Genomic DNA, 13,382 nt, shown 5'->3' on the forward strand with positions numbered 1-13,382 from the left:
AACAACAAGGGCAACAAAAGGGAAAATAAATAAATAGATAAATATAAAAAGAAAAAAAAGCACCCCCAAATCCTTCATGCCTGAATCTTCAAGGACCCAGGTTCAATATCCAGAACCAACAGTAATGGTTTGATAATAGCAACAACAATAATTGGAGTACTCAAGGGATGGAAGAAATATGCTAGACTTCCAACTGATGACTAAGCAGTTCTATGGGTCAGAGGAGGACTTATTCTGAGCTTTCAGGGGCCATGTTGGCACTCCGCATTAAAATCGGTTAGGCAGGCAGGTGTGCGTGGGGATGGGGCAGCATAATAGCTACAAAGAGACTTTAATGCCTGAGTCTCATGCTCACACCACCACCATAAGTCAGCTGAGTAGTGCTCTCATAAAAAGAATAAAAATAAGTAAATGAATAAATCACCTAGTTGCTGGCTTGTGTTCCCTCTGCATGGTAAGCCCTAAGGGGCTAATGGTTGTATGTTATTCTGATGTCCACATTACCAACACATAACAGACATTTAATACATACGTGTTGACTGAATGACAAAGTCAGATTCAAAATATCAGAGACTGGGCAGGGGTAGATAGCATAATGGTTATGCTAACAGACTTTCTTGTCTGAGGCTCCAAAGTCCCAGGTTCAGTCACCTGCACCACCATAAGCCAGAGCTGAACAGTGCTCTGATAGGGAAACAAACAAACAAACAAACAAAATATCAGAGACTAAGTGAGCTCGAAGGGATTTGGGATTCTAGAGAAGACCATGCCATCTCCTAGAGCACATTCTGGAAATGTCTGGAGGTGTTTCAGATTGTCAGAGCAGTTTGACAGTGAGCAGTGGGTACTAATGGAGTTTGAAGGGCCTGGGTGCTAACTGACCTAAATGATCAGGAAGAGATCCAACTGATAAATAATTGATTACCCTAAGTCCAGCACTATGTCCACGATGGTCTGCACAGACACTGGTGAATGACCTATTTAGAATCTCACCGTGATTTACATGAACAAAATATTTGTGTAGAGTTTTAATACATCCAAATATTCAAAGTATGCAAAGACCATGTATAACAAGGTGAAATTATACTTTGCTCAGAAGATAACATTGTTCACATGCCACGACAGCTTGGCTCGTGCGGTCCAAATCCCCAGCACAGCCCTTCTGCTCTGCCTTCAGAGCTGCTGCATTCAGGGTGACTGCATCTGTTGACAGTGTCTGCATAACAGACAGAGCAGCTTATGCTACAGCCCATGCCCCCCGCCCCCTCCCCACCCCTTGCATCTGTGAGTTGGTGAGAGTGATTAACTGGTCTACTTGGGCTCAGCTGTTTCAAATTTAGTTATCGTGCTGCCTTCCTTCTTTGCTTGGATGGGGCTCAGGTCTGGTCCTTGTGTCTCCTTATGGGGTGCAGGTTAGAGAGGCAGCGGGCACCTAGAGAGAGAGAGAGAGATCTGCAGTAATATTCAACCACTTGTGATGTTCCCCACTGCTGGGAGCTTGTATCTGGGTCCTTGTACACTATAATGTGTCCACTCAACCAGATACACTATCACCTGGCCTCCACTTCATGTTTTTTAAATATTTATATTTAGAAAAAAGAGAAGGGAGGAATAGCAGAGCACCACTTAACTCTGCCATATGGTGGTGCCTGAGACTGAGGCTGGGCCCTCTGGGCCCTCAAGCCTACACCGCCTGTGCCTGTGCTCTAGCACTGACTAGAAAGTTTACCCGGGAGGGTATCTTCTTCTTCTCCTTCTTCAAATATTTTATTTATTTTCCTTTTTTGCTGCCCTTGTTTTTATCATTGTTATGTTTATTATTGTTGTTGTTGTTGCTGGATAGGACAGAGAGAAATGGAGAAAGGAGGGGAAGACAGAGATGGGGAGAGAAAGACAGACACCTGCAGACCTCGAGTTTCGCACCATGTGTGCTTAACTCACTGCACTACAGCCTGACCCCTGAGGGTATCTTCTTTGCCGTGTTCACAACCCAGGTTTGAACCTGGCCTCCACTATGTTAGTTGAAGCTTTTTTTTTTTTTACTTTAAAAAAAATATATTTATTTATTTTCCTTTTTGTTGCCCTTGTTTTATTGTTGTAGTTATTATTGTTGTTCTTGATGTCATCGTGGTTGGATAGGACAGAGAGAAATGGAGAGAGGAGGGGAAGACAGAGAGGGGGAGAGAAAGACAGACACCTGCAGATCTGCTTCACCGCCTGTGAAGCGACTCCCCTGCAGGTGGAGAGCCGGGGGCTCGAACCACGATCCTCGGGTCCTTGTGCTTTGCGCCATGTGCGCTTAACCCGCCCAACTCCCTAGTTGAAGCTTTGGTGTTGTGATGTCTCGCCTTTTGTTTCTCCCTCTGTCTTTCTCTACAGATGAAAAAGTTGGCCAGAACAGTAAACAGTAAATCCACAACTATAACCAAAATTAACAAAATTAACAAACAGGCGAATAAATAAAGTCATAGTTAGAGCTAACATTGTGCCACTGTGCTGTTTCCCTGGACTGAATGTTAATAATTTCTTTGCAAAAAGCTAACCCAGCTCAGAGTTCTATACAAAGATCCTAATTAGATGGTTTCAAAATGTCAAACACGTAAAGAAAAGCCAGTTTGTATCACTTATCTCCAACCCCAATCTGTTTGCTCTAAGAGAGCGTTTGCATCTGACTACTTCATTTTAACGTAACAGCGTGGGCATGCTGAGCCTTTATATATTAAATCCATATTTTATTGTAATAGCTGTCCTCTTATTTGAAATTTTATTTGCAGTGAGGCATGTAGGTAGATTACAGTGCTTGAATTTCACTGCAAGATTTGAGCTCTGTAAAGTAGTTTGATTTTAATGCCTGTTCATTAAAATTAGGTCAAAGGGAAAAGGTCGAGACACTAGACATAGTACTGTTCAGCCTCACAAGGGCTGTGCAACGGAGTCACAGCTCAGTTTAAACATTTCTTCTTTATTTATGTAAATAGAGACAGAAAATGAGAAGGAATGGATACACACACAGAGATATATAAAGAAAGGTAAGTGGAAAGGAAGGAAGGAAGGGAGGGAGAGACAGATGATAGATATATTTATCTATAAATAGATATAAGTAGATAGATCAATTTCATAGTAAACAGATCTGCAGCAATGTCATAAACCCACATTTCAGTCCTGCCCCACTATTTACAAATGACTATACTTAGGACCTGATGCCCAATAAATTGGAACCTCTCTCTGGGGTGTCATGGTGGGGATAATGCCAGTCTCTTCCCGGTTGCTGTAAGAAGGAAATGAGATTACACGACAGTCAGGGTCCTGGCAGAAAACAGATGGCACACTCTTGTGAGACAATCTAGGGAAGTCTCCTGGGGGAACTATTAAGCAGGTGTAATTCAAAGCAAGGTAAGAGCTCAAGCCCCCAAAGAACGTAGTGTGTTTCACATTCCAGCCAGGATCCATGCCCAGCCCTGGCTGCACAGGGCCAAGGGGAGACAGGAGTAAGTGGGACTCCAAGGGGATGATTCTGTGGAACTGAAAGCTCTCCACGAGCCATGGCCTTCAGAGCAAGGGCTCAGCAAACCATGACAGCACCACAGGGAAGAGGCCACAGACAGCGGTACTGCAGCCCCTGAGGGTGCATCTGCCAGTGCCCCCTACTGGCAAAAAGTAACCGGGGGTGATAAGTGGGGTGGGGGTAGGGTGTCCCTACAAAGAGGTCAAACTGCCAGAATAGAGAAGAGGGATGGGGATGGGGAGGGGTCTGCAGGAGCAAATGAGGGACAGTCAGCACAGCATGGAGCATGCTCAGTACAACACACAGCAGAGTAAGACATATAAGGTCGTCATCTCTCTCTCTCTCTTCCTCTCCCCCTCCTCCTCCCCACCCCCTCTCCCTCCCTCTCCCTCTCCCTCTCACACACACACATCACAAAGTAAAAACCTTGTAAGTGATGCTATCAGGCAGGAAGTCTGACCACTTGGCTCACACAGAAGCCAATAAAAGAACTATAGGATGATTATGCAGCAAGCCTGTTGTTTGGTTTGCAACCAGAGTTATTTCTGGGACTCCATGTCTGCACAATGACTCCACTGCTCACAGCAGCCATTTCTCCCGTCCTTCCAGCCGTTCTTTCTTTCTTTTTAATTTTTCTTTTGCACTATGTTTATTTATTTATTGGATAGAGACAGCCCAAAATCCAGAAGGAAGGGAGTGATAGAGAGGGAGAGAGATACCTGCAACACTGCTTCACAAACCTTTCCCCCTGCAGGTGGGGACCAGGGACTTGAACCCAGGTCCTTGTGCACTATAACATATGTGTTCAACCAGGTGCGCTACCACCCAGCACTCTCTTTCTTTCTTTTTTCTTTTGCTAGAGAGTAAGAAACAAAGAAAAAGAGAGACACCTACAGCACTGCTCCACATGCCCATGAAAAACCCCTTCCCTTCCTTCCCACCCCACCCCATTGCTGCAGATGGGGACCAGGGGCTTGAATCTAGTTCTTTGCACGTGGCAACGTGCACTCTACCAGGTGTGCCACCCCCAAGCCCTGAAGCAAGGTCCTAATATTAGATGGATCAGGTGGAACCAGATGTTCAGCTCTGTCTCCAGATGCTGGTACTCGCGTGGGGGGTCTCACAGCAGAAGTAAGCCTTATTACTGGCCTCTCGTGTTAACTCTAGTGGCTAACAGGAAAAGACCAGGAGACCATTTTAATCACAAATGATCTATTTATCGTACAGAAGGCAGGGTTTAAATAGCAGAAGGGAACAAAGGATAGTTTCCACATGTGGCGGGAATGGTGGGCTTTGGAGGATCAGAACCCCCATGGTGAAGGTTCTAAGGAATTGATAGTGGTAGAGGGGAGAGTTCCAGAATGATTAGGGGCAATTGGGTGAGAGAGTCAATTTGCTGAAGGTGTTTAGAAGGACATGTTAATTATCTCAACAAGGGAGAAGTAGAGAGGAGCCTGGAAGGAAGATAGAGGAGATAGATCAAAGTGGAGGAGGGGCTTAAGGAAACAGGAAGGAAGAGCATTTTGGTCAAGGCAGAATGGTGCTATGTGGAGTATGTGTGATCACAGCAGGTGAACTATAGTGAACTTTAAGCAGGCAAACCATTTGGTTTATAACAAGGAAATGAGGTAAGTGTCAAGGGCTGTAGGTTCTTGTGATGCTTAGGAGACTGATGCCGGGATAGCCTGAGGGTACTTCTTCCCGAGCTAGTGCTCTCTGGGTTGGAGAGAACTCAACTGGAGCCGATCTAGGCTGCTGCGTGGGAGAGGGATCAGGAACTCGTGCCGCACTAACTTCGCAGGAGATACACTCTGGAACTCTCGGAGCCAGAAAGCAATTTCCAAGTGTCTTTAATCAGAAGAGCAGCTGTTTTTATACTCTCCAAGTAGGGTGGAAACAGGATGTGACATAGAGAGGGTGGAGCAAAAAGTGACTGGTGGAAGATCAGGGTGTGACAAGGAGAGGATCAGGGTGTGACAAGGAGAGGGGGTGGAGCAGGTGAGAATTTTACCACTAAACCACCAATGCCCTGGAGGGAGTGTGGTGCTTTATGTAAATATAAAAGTGATTTATGTAAATAGACAAAGCTTTGAATGGGAACAAACCAATCCCTATATAGGCATATGGTTAAGCAGAAGCCAGGGGGAGCTGGCATACTACCCAACAGACTGACAAGGGGAAACTGAGTCAGGAATGCTTTTCCCTCCATGCATGACCCCTGGAAGGGAGAGGCTGACAGGTGGGGTATCTTTTCAGACCTCCATCTTTATGATGGGAGTTCCCCTATGCTCTTACAATTAACCCCACATCCAGGTTCCTCTGGACACAAGTGTAGCCAGATAGGAAACTGCTCAGACACTATGAGGGCAGTGGTAACCTTGGTTCCAGCTAGCACCCAGGCGTAAACAGTTCCTGAACTGACTGAAGGCACGCATTACATTGTGTAATGATTTGAGTTCAAGCCCCCAGGCCCCACTTACAAGGGGGAAAGCTTCAAGAGTGGTGAAGCAGTGCTGCAGATGTCTCTCTTTCTCTCTCCCTACTTCTACCTTCCCTCTCAATTTCTCTCTGTTCTATAAAAGAAAGAGGAAAGGGGCTGGTGGTGGCACACCTGGTTGAGCACACACATACAGTGCAGAAGAACCTGGGTTCTAGCCCTGAGTACCCACCTGCAGGTAGGAACTTTCATAAGTTGTGAAGCTGTGCTACAGGTGTCCTCCTCCCTTCCCCATTCTTCCCCCCCACCTTTAATTAAATGTTTTGCTTGTTTGTTTGTTTTACCAGAGCCCTACTCAGCTCTGGTTGATGGTTGTGTGGAGGACTGAACCTGAGACTTTGGAGCCTCAGGCCCGAGTCTTTTTGCATAACCATGATGCTATCTGTCCTCTGATGATTTTTAATTACTAATTTAATATTGATTTACAAGACTGTAAGGGGCATAGTTGTAATAGGGGTGTAATTCCATATAGGTCCCACCACCAGAGTTCTGTGTCCCACTCCCTTAATTGGAAACGTCCCTGTTGTTTATCCCTCTGGGAATATGGACTCAAATTCCTTCTGGGACACAGCAGGCGGGGTCTCCCCTGTCTCTATCTCCCCCACCTTGCCTCTCAACTTTTCTCTGTCTCTGCCCAAAAGTGTGTGTGTATATATATATGTCTCTACCTAAAAGTATATATATATATATATATATATGTATATAAGATACATACAAATATCTTTTATATACATATTGTATATAAGATATACAATATGTATATAAAATATATATATTTTAAAAAAGGAAAAAAATAGCTCCTGATTACCTTTAAATGCCTTTAAGTCATTGGAAACAAACACTTGAAAAGTGGATTGACTTTCTGGCTGGGTCCCCAAAGCCACACTGAGATAAAGGTCTCATTCACCCCCATGGGGCCTCAAGTCTGGTTCCACCAGTTCGGCAGCCCAGAACTCCCTCCCCACACAGCTTTCTGACTGGGCTACCTGATTTCTCTCCTGCCTCTGCAGCCTTCTCCAGCCTCCCCCCCCCTCCCCACACACACCTTTTCCTCAGGGTCACAGGAAAAACAAACATCTTCTCTGCTTACAGAGGAGATTAGCTGCTTTCTATGTCACACGCTTTCCAGGTCCAGGTCAAAACACACACACACACACACACAGAGGTACTGGCTGGAGTCCAGCTCAGGGCTCAGAACAAAACACCTTTTGAGACATGGTTTCATGGGTCCCCAGGAGGTGGGACACCAGTGGGTAAAGCAGTTTCTCAGGGATGGGATAAATCTCACATCACTACTCTCTGACCTCGGGTCCCTTTTCTTCTCAACCTCAGATTGACGAAATGTGAAAGGCAGCAGAAGACTCTAAAATAGCTCTCTGATTCCAAATCCGTCACCAAGCTCCAGGGTAAGACAGCAAATATAGACTTTTGCATGTGCACTCATTCCTTTTATGCAAGGACCCGAGCCCACCCACACAGATGTGCCCAGATGTGTCCTTACCCCATTCACACAGCTGCGTGGAGAGGAGCTGCGTCTCTAACAGAGAAAATTTGGACCTTGCTTTTCACTGAATCTGCCTTATTTTAGCTTTTTAACAAGCATTTTAGGTAACTGCTAGATCCCAGTTGCTAAACAGAAGACCTGGGTGTTAAGCACAATCCCTTTCCTCTTCTCTTTCTTTCTTTCCTTCTTTCTTTCTTTCTCTCTTTCTTTCTTTCTTTCTTTCTTACTTTTTTATATATTTATTTTCCCTTTTGCTGCCATTGTTTTTACTGTTGTTGTAGTTATTGTTGTTATTGATGTTGTTGGATAAGACAGAAAGAAATGGAGAGAGGAGGGGTGGGCTCGGGTTCTTGCATCCAATAAATAAATAAATAGATAAATAATTTTAAAGATTATTTATCTGTGAAGGGAAGAGAGGGAGATACCACTTCCTGGTGGATGGAGCAGAGAGTCTTACAAAGAGGAAGGAACTGGTGACAACCACTGCTGGAAAGGAATCCCCTCCCTCTCCAGTCCCAAAGAGCAGAGGAGACCTTTCAAAACATTGAGGAAAGCCACAGCTCCCAAGACATGAGATGTCCAGACACTGAAAATAGGCCTCTATGTAAAAACACATGTTGAGAGCCTGGAGCAAAGGCTAGCAAAGGTCATGTGTCTAGTTCACCAGGCTTCTCATTTCCTCCCCACATGTGTTAAAGGGAAAGATACAAATATGAAGGAATGGGGGTTGGGCAATGCCTCACCTGGTTCAGTGCACATGTTACCATATGCAGGGACCCAGGTTCAAGCCTCTGCTCCCCACCTGAAAGGGGGAAGCTTTACAAGTGGTGAAACAGTGCTGTAAGTACTCTCTCTCTCCCTACTCCCTCTTCCGCTCTCAATTTTCTCTGTTCCTATCAAGTAAATATTACATATATATATATATATATGTATATATATACTTTAAAAAGAAGAATCTATGCTGTAAACCAAGTCTAAGGGACTGCAGGAAAAGGGATTGAGGATTACTTGAAAAAGAAATATGCGGGCAGGGGTAGATACCATAATGGTTATGTAAAGAGACTCTCATGCCTGGGAGAAAGTAGCTCAGCAGTTAAGTGCACGTGGCACAAAGCTCAAGGACCAGCATAAGGATCCCGAATTGAGCGCCCCCGGCCCCCCACCTGCAGGGGAGTTGCTTCACAGGCAGTGAAGCAGGTCTGCAGGTGTCTTATCTTTCTCTCCCCCTCTCTGTCTTCCCCTCCTCTCTCGATTACTCTCTGTCCTATCCAACAATGACATCAATAACAACAATAACATTTTAAAAAAAGAGACTCTCATGCCTGAGGGTCCAAAGTCCCAGGTTCAGTGCTCTGGTAAAAAAAAAAAAAAGAGAGAGAGAGAGAGAGAGAGAGAGAAATACGCAGGAGGAAGACTCACAATCCAAGAGAAGGTTGTCATTTCCTAGGCAATGCTTGACTTTAAATCCACTCCAATTTACAGTGTCTCCTCCCTTTTAGCAGTTAAGAGTATGTCCACGAGTCGGAGCTGTGCTCCACAGACTGTATATTACCTCAGCCTTTGAGAAAACCTGTGCTACTGCCTACACATCACCATGTGTGAGAACCATGGTTCAGGACCCTGGCCCCCATCTGCAGGGGAGCTGGGGTGGTGGTAGAGCATTTTGATGCACGAAACAGTGGTGCAGATGTCTTAATAGTAATAATAATAATAAGCCACTAGGAATGGTGGAGTGGAGTTGTGCAGACATAAAACCCCAGCAGTAAGCCTGGGGAAACAAACAAACAAAAATTTCAAGACAATAAATTCCTACTTGTGTAAGCCCTTAAGCCTACAGTATTTTATTGTGGGAGCCTAAACAATAAAGTAATTAAAGTAAGTGAAGTGGAAAAGAGCAAAATATTTTTAAAAGCATTGACTTATCACCCAAGTCTTATAAATGTAAACATGTCAGGTTTGCATCAGATATTTTCCCCTTTTTTTAAAAAAAAATTTATTTATTTAAAAAAGGAGAAATTAAGAAAACCATAGGACAAGAGGGGTACAACTCCACACAATTCCCACCACCAGAATTCCGTATCCCATGCCCTCCCGATAGCTTTCTTATTCTTTATCCCTCTGGAAGTATGGACCCAGGATCGTTGTGGGATTGCATCAGATTTTTAAAAAATATTTTACTTTGGATAGAGGCAGAGAGAAATAGAAAGGGGGAGATAGGAAGATACTTACAGCACTGTCTCATCATCCATGAATCTTCCTCCCTGCAGGCGGGGAGCAGAGGTGTGAGCACGGGGCCTTAGGCACTGAAACGTGTGCTCTACTGAATGCCTAACTGCCTGGCTCTTGCTTCAGATTTTATTTTAAGTCTTAATGAGAGAGAGAGAGAGAGAGAGAGAGAGGGAGAGAGAGAGAGGACGAGGCAGACATCACTTTGGCACATACAATGCCAGGAATTGAACTCAGGACTTCATGCCTGGAAGTCCAATATATATATATATATATTTTTTCTTTGGAAACTTTTATTTTTTCCCTTTTGGTTGCCCTTGTTGTTTATTATCGTTGTTGTTATTATTGTTGTTGTTGTTATTGCTATCCTTGTTGTTGGATAGGAGAGAAATGGAGAGAGGAGGAGAAGACAGAGAGGGGGAGAGAAAGATAAGACACCTGCAGACCTGCTTCACCACCTGTGAAGCTAACCCTCTGCAGGTGGGGAGCCGGGGGCTCAAACCGAGATCCTTATGTCGGTCCTCGCGCTTCGCGCCGATGTGCGCTTAAGCCACTGCACCACCGCATAGCTCCCGGGAGTCCAGTATTTTATCCACTGTGCCACCTCCTGCAACATCAGAAAATTGTCTTTTGTGGGTCGGGCGGTGGCTCAGCGGGTTAAGCGCATGTGGCACAAAGCGCAAGGACCGGCGTAAAGATCCCGATTCCAGCCCCCGGCTCCCCACCTGCAGGGGAGTCGTTTCACAGGCGGTGAAGCAGGTCTGCAGGTGTCTATCTGTCTCTCCCCCACTCTGTCTTCCCCTCCTCTCTCCATTTCTCTCTGTCCTATCCAACAACGAACAACATCAACAATGGCAGTAATAATAACCACAACGAGGCTACAACAACAAGGGCAACAAAAGGGGAAAAAAATGGCCTCCAGGAGTGGTAGATTCATGGTGCAGGCACCGAGCCCAGCAATAACCCTGGAGGGAAAAAAAAAATTGTCTTTTAATAAAATTTATTTTGGATACAGACAGACACACAGAGAGGGGAGGGGGGAGATAGAGGAAGAGAGACACAACTGCAGCACTGTTTCAGTGCTCACGAAGCTTCTTCCCTGCAGGTGGGGACCAGGGGATGGAACCCAGGTCTTTGTGCATTGTGATGGGCACACTTCACCAGGTGGGCCGCTGGCTAGTCCCCACTTTTTCTTTTCTTTAAGAAATAAGATGTAGTTGAAGTTTGTTGAGTACCCTTTAGATTTGTTTCTATAGCCTCCTAGTCAAGCAGGCACTTGTATTTTGAAATTCAATTCTGTCAACATTTTAATATATGGACACATATGCTTTTATCAGAAGCAATATATGGTAATTGTTATTTCATGAATAATTTGCAATTTGATGATTTGTGGAAAATGTATTCACCTGTGAAATCAGGCTCACAATCCCGATACACAATATTTTGATCATTCCCTAGAAGGTCATCACCTCCTCCTCTCCCCACTTCACCCCCCCCCCCCCATTACAGTCTGCCTCCTCCCCTCAAGCCTTGAGCAACCACTGGGGTTGTATACTGACAGATTACTTTCATTCTAGAAAACCTAGCATTCCACTTCTCTTTGTGTCTTGTGGTTCAGTGAGCATAATGGTTTATCCATGTGGCTGTGTGTACCCGTGGCCTTATCTTTTACTGTATGGACAAAACTTCTGCTTATCCCTTCAACTCTAGGTCAATCTAGGCTGTTTGCAGTTTGGGGTGTGAAAAACGCTATTAGGGTGTTGGAGTACCTGGTAGAGCACACGTTACAATGCACAAGGACCTGGGTTCAAGTTCCCGCTCCCCACCTGCAAGGGAGAAGCTTCATGAAAGGTGAAAAATGCTGCATGTATTTCTCCCTATCCCTTCCTTCTCAGTTTGTCTCGATTCAAAATAAAAATAAAGGAAAAGGGTGTTAAGGACATTTCCATGTAGTTGTTACTTTTCTCTGGGTAGGTTCATGAAAGAGGAGTAATAGCTCTGTTTTTCTAAATGACTATCTATTTATGTGTTTTGGGCCACACATATGGGTGGTAGCACCACTAACTTACTTTACCCAGGTCAACTTTCGCATCTCTTATTTTAAAATTTAAAAATATCTACTAATCAGAGAGGAGACTAGCTCCATTAAAAAAGTACTTTATCTGTAAGGATCCCAGTCTGAGCCCCTGGCTCCCCACATGCAGTGGGAGTCCCTTCCCAGGTGGTGAAGCAGGTCTGCAGGTGTCTCTTTCTCTCCCCTCTCTGTCTTTCCCTACTCTCTCCATTACTCTCTGTCCTATCCAAAAATGATGACATCAATAACAATAATAATAATAACTGCAACAACAATGAAGAACAAGGGCATCAAAAGGGAAAATAAATAAATATATATAACAAAAGTACTTTATCAAGTGGCGGGAAACAGCATAATGGTTAAGCAAAAAGATTCTCATGTGGACTTCCGGAGGCGGGGCTACAGAGCAGCAGCAGCTGTGTTTCTCTCCTCTCCTCTCCTGAGTCAACTAGGAATACCAAAGGAAACCACCTGGGACCACACACAACAAGACAGGATTAGAATGACTTCAGGAACCCATCAAGTCAACGGTGAGTGCAAACATGTGTGGCTCATGGACAGAGAGAAGCCTAGGAGAGATTAAGTGGCTGGCAGTTTACCAGTTGAGTTTTAAGTCCGGCAGTTTACCAGTTGAGACACCACCTCCAGTCTGTTTCACCAACAAAAAGACTGAAGAGAGTAGAGGACTTCCCTAAGACTCACCAAATGCAACTGTGAGTCTCCATTGCTACTGCTCTCAGAATCTGGAGCAGTGGCGGGGAGGCCCTGTGCTGACACCAGGGAACAGAGAACTAACCAGGAAATTCAGGAGAAGATCTATACCTCAGTGGCCTACTGGTGGGGCTGTGAGAGTCTCTTTGCATAACCACCGAATTATTTCTGCCCCACCCTGCTTTATCTCTTGGTAAGGAGTCAGTGATTAAGCTAAGAAGCCTACTTATAGTTTAAAAGCCCCCAGGCTTCCATAGCCTACAGGGAAGAAAAAGAACAAAAGAGGCTTAAAATTTTTTTTTTATATATTTGTTTTCCAGTTTGTTGCCCTTGTTTTTTCTTGTTGTTGTAGTTACTGTTGTCGTTATTGATGTTGTCATTGTTAGACAGGACAGAGAGAAGTGGAGAGAGGAGGGGAAGACAGAGAGGGGGAGAGAAAGACAGACACTTGCAGACCTGCTTCACCACCTGTGAAGCGACTCCCCTGCAGGTGGGGAGCCAGGAGCTCAAACCAGGATTCTTACGCTGGTCCTTGTACTTTGTGCCATGTGCACTTAACCTACTGCGCTACCACCCGACTCCCAAAAGAGGTTTTTAAGCCACTGAGCTCCAACTTAGGGATTAAAATAATATTGAAACAACTGTCAGTTTTCACAACTGTGAACTCTTTAAGTACCTTACTTAGACACAAGTCAATCCAGGCAAGAGTGATCAGTAATTTGAAAAGTACTGAGACAGGGACCTCCTAACATACTGTATAAAATGGTTAAACCAACAAGAAGAAATATTGGAGAAATGAACCAGGACAAGAGTCCAGCTAAAAGTCCCCCAATGGTTGAAGCACAAAATAATGAGGTCAACATCC

Source organism: Erinaceus europaeus, chromosome 3 (assembly GCF_950295315.1).
Source record: "Erinaceus europaeus chromosome 3, mEriEur2.1, whole genome shotgun sequence".
NCBI lineage: Eukaryota > Metazoa > Chordata > Mammalia > Eulipotyphla > Erinaceidae > Erinaceus > Erinaceus europaeus.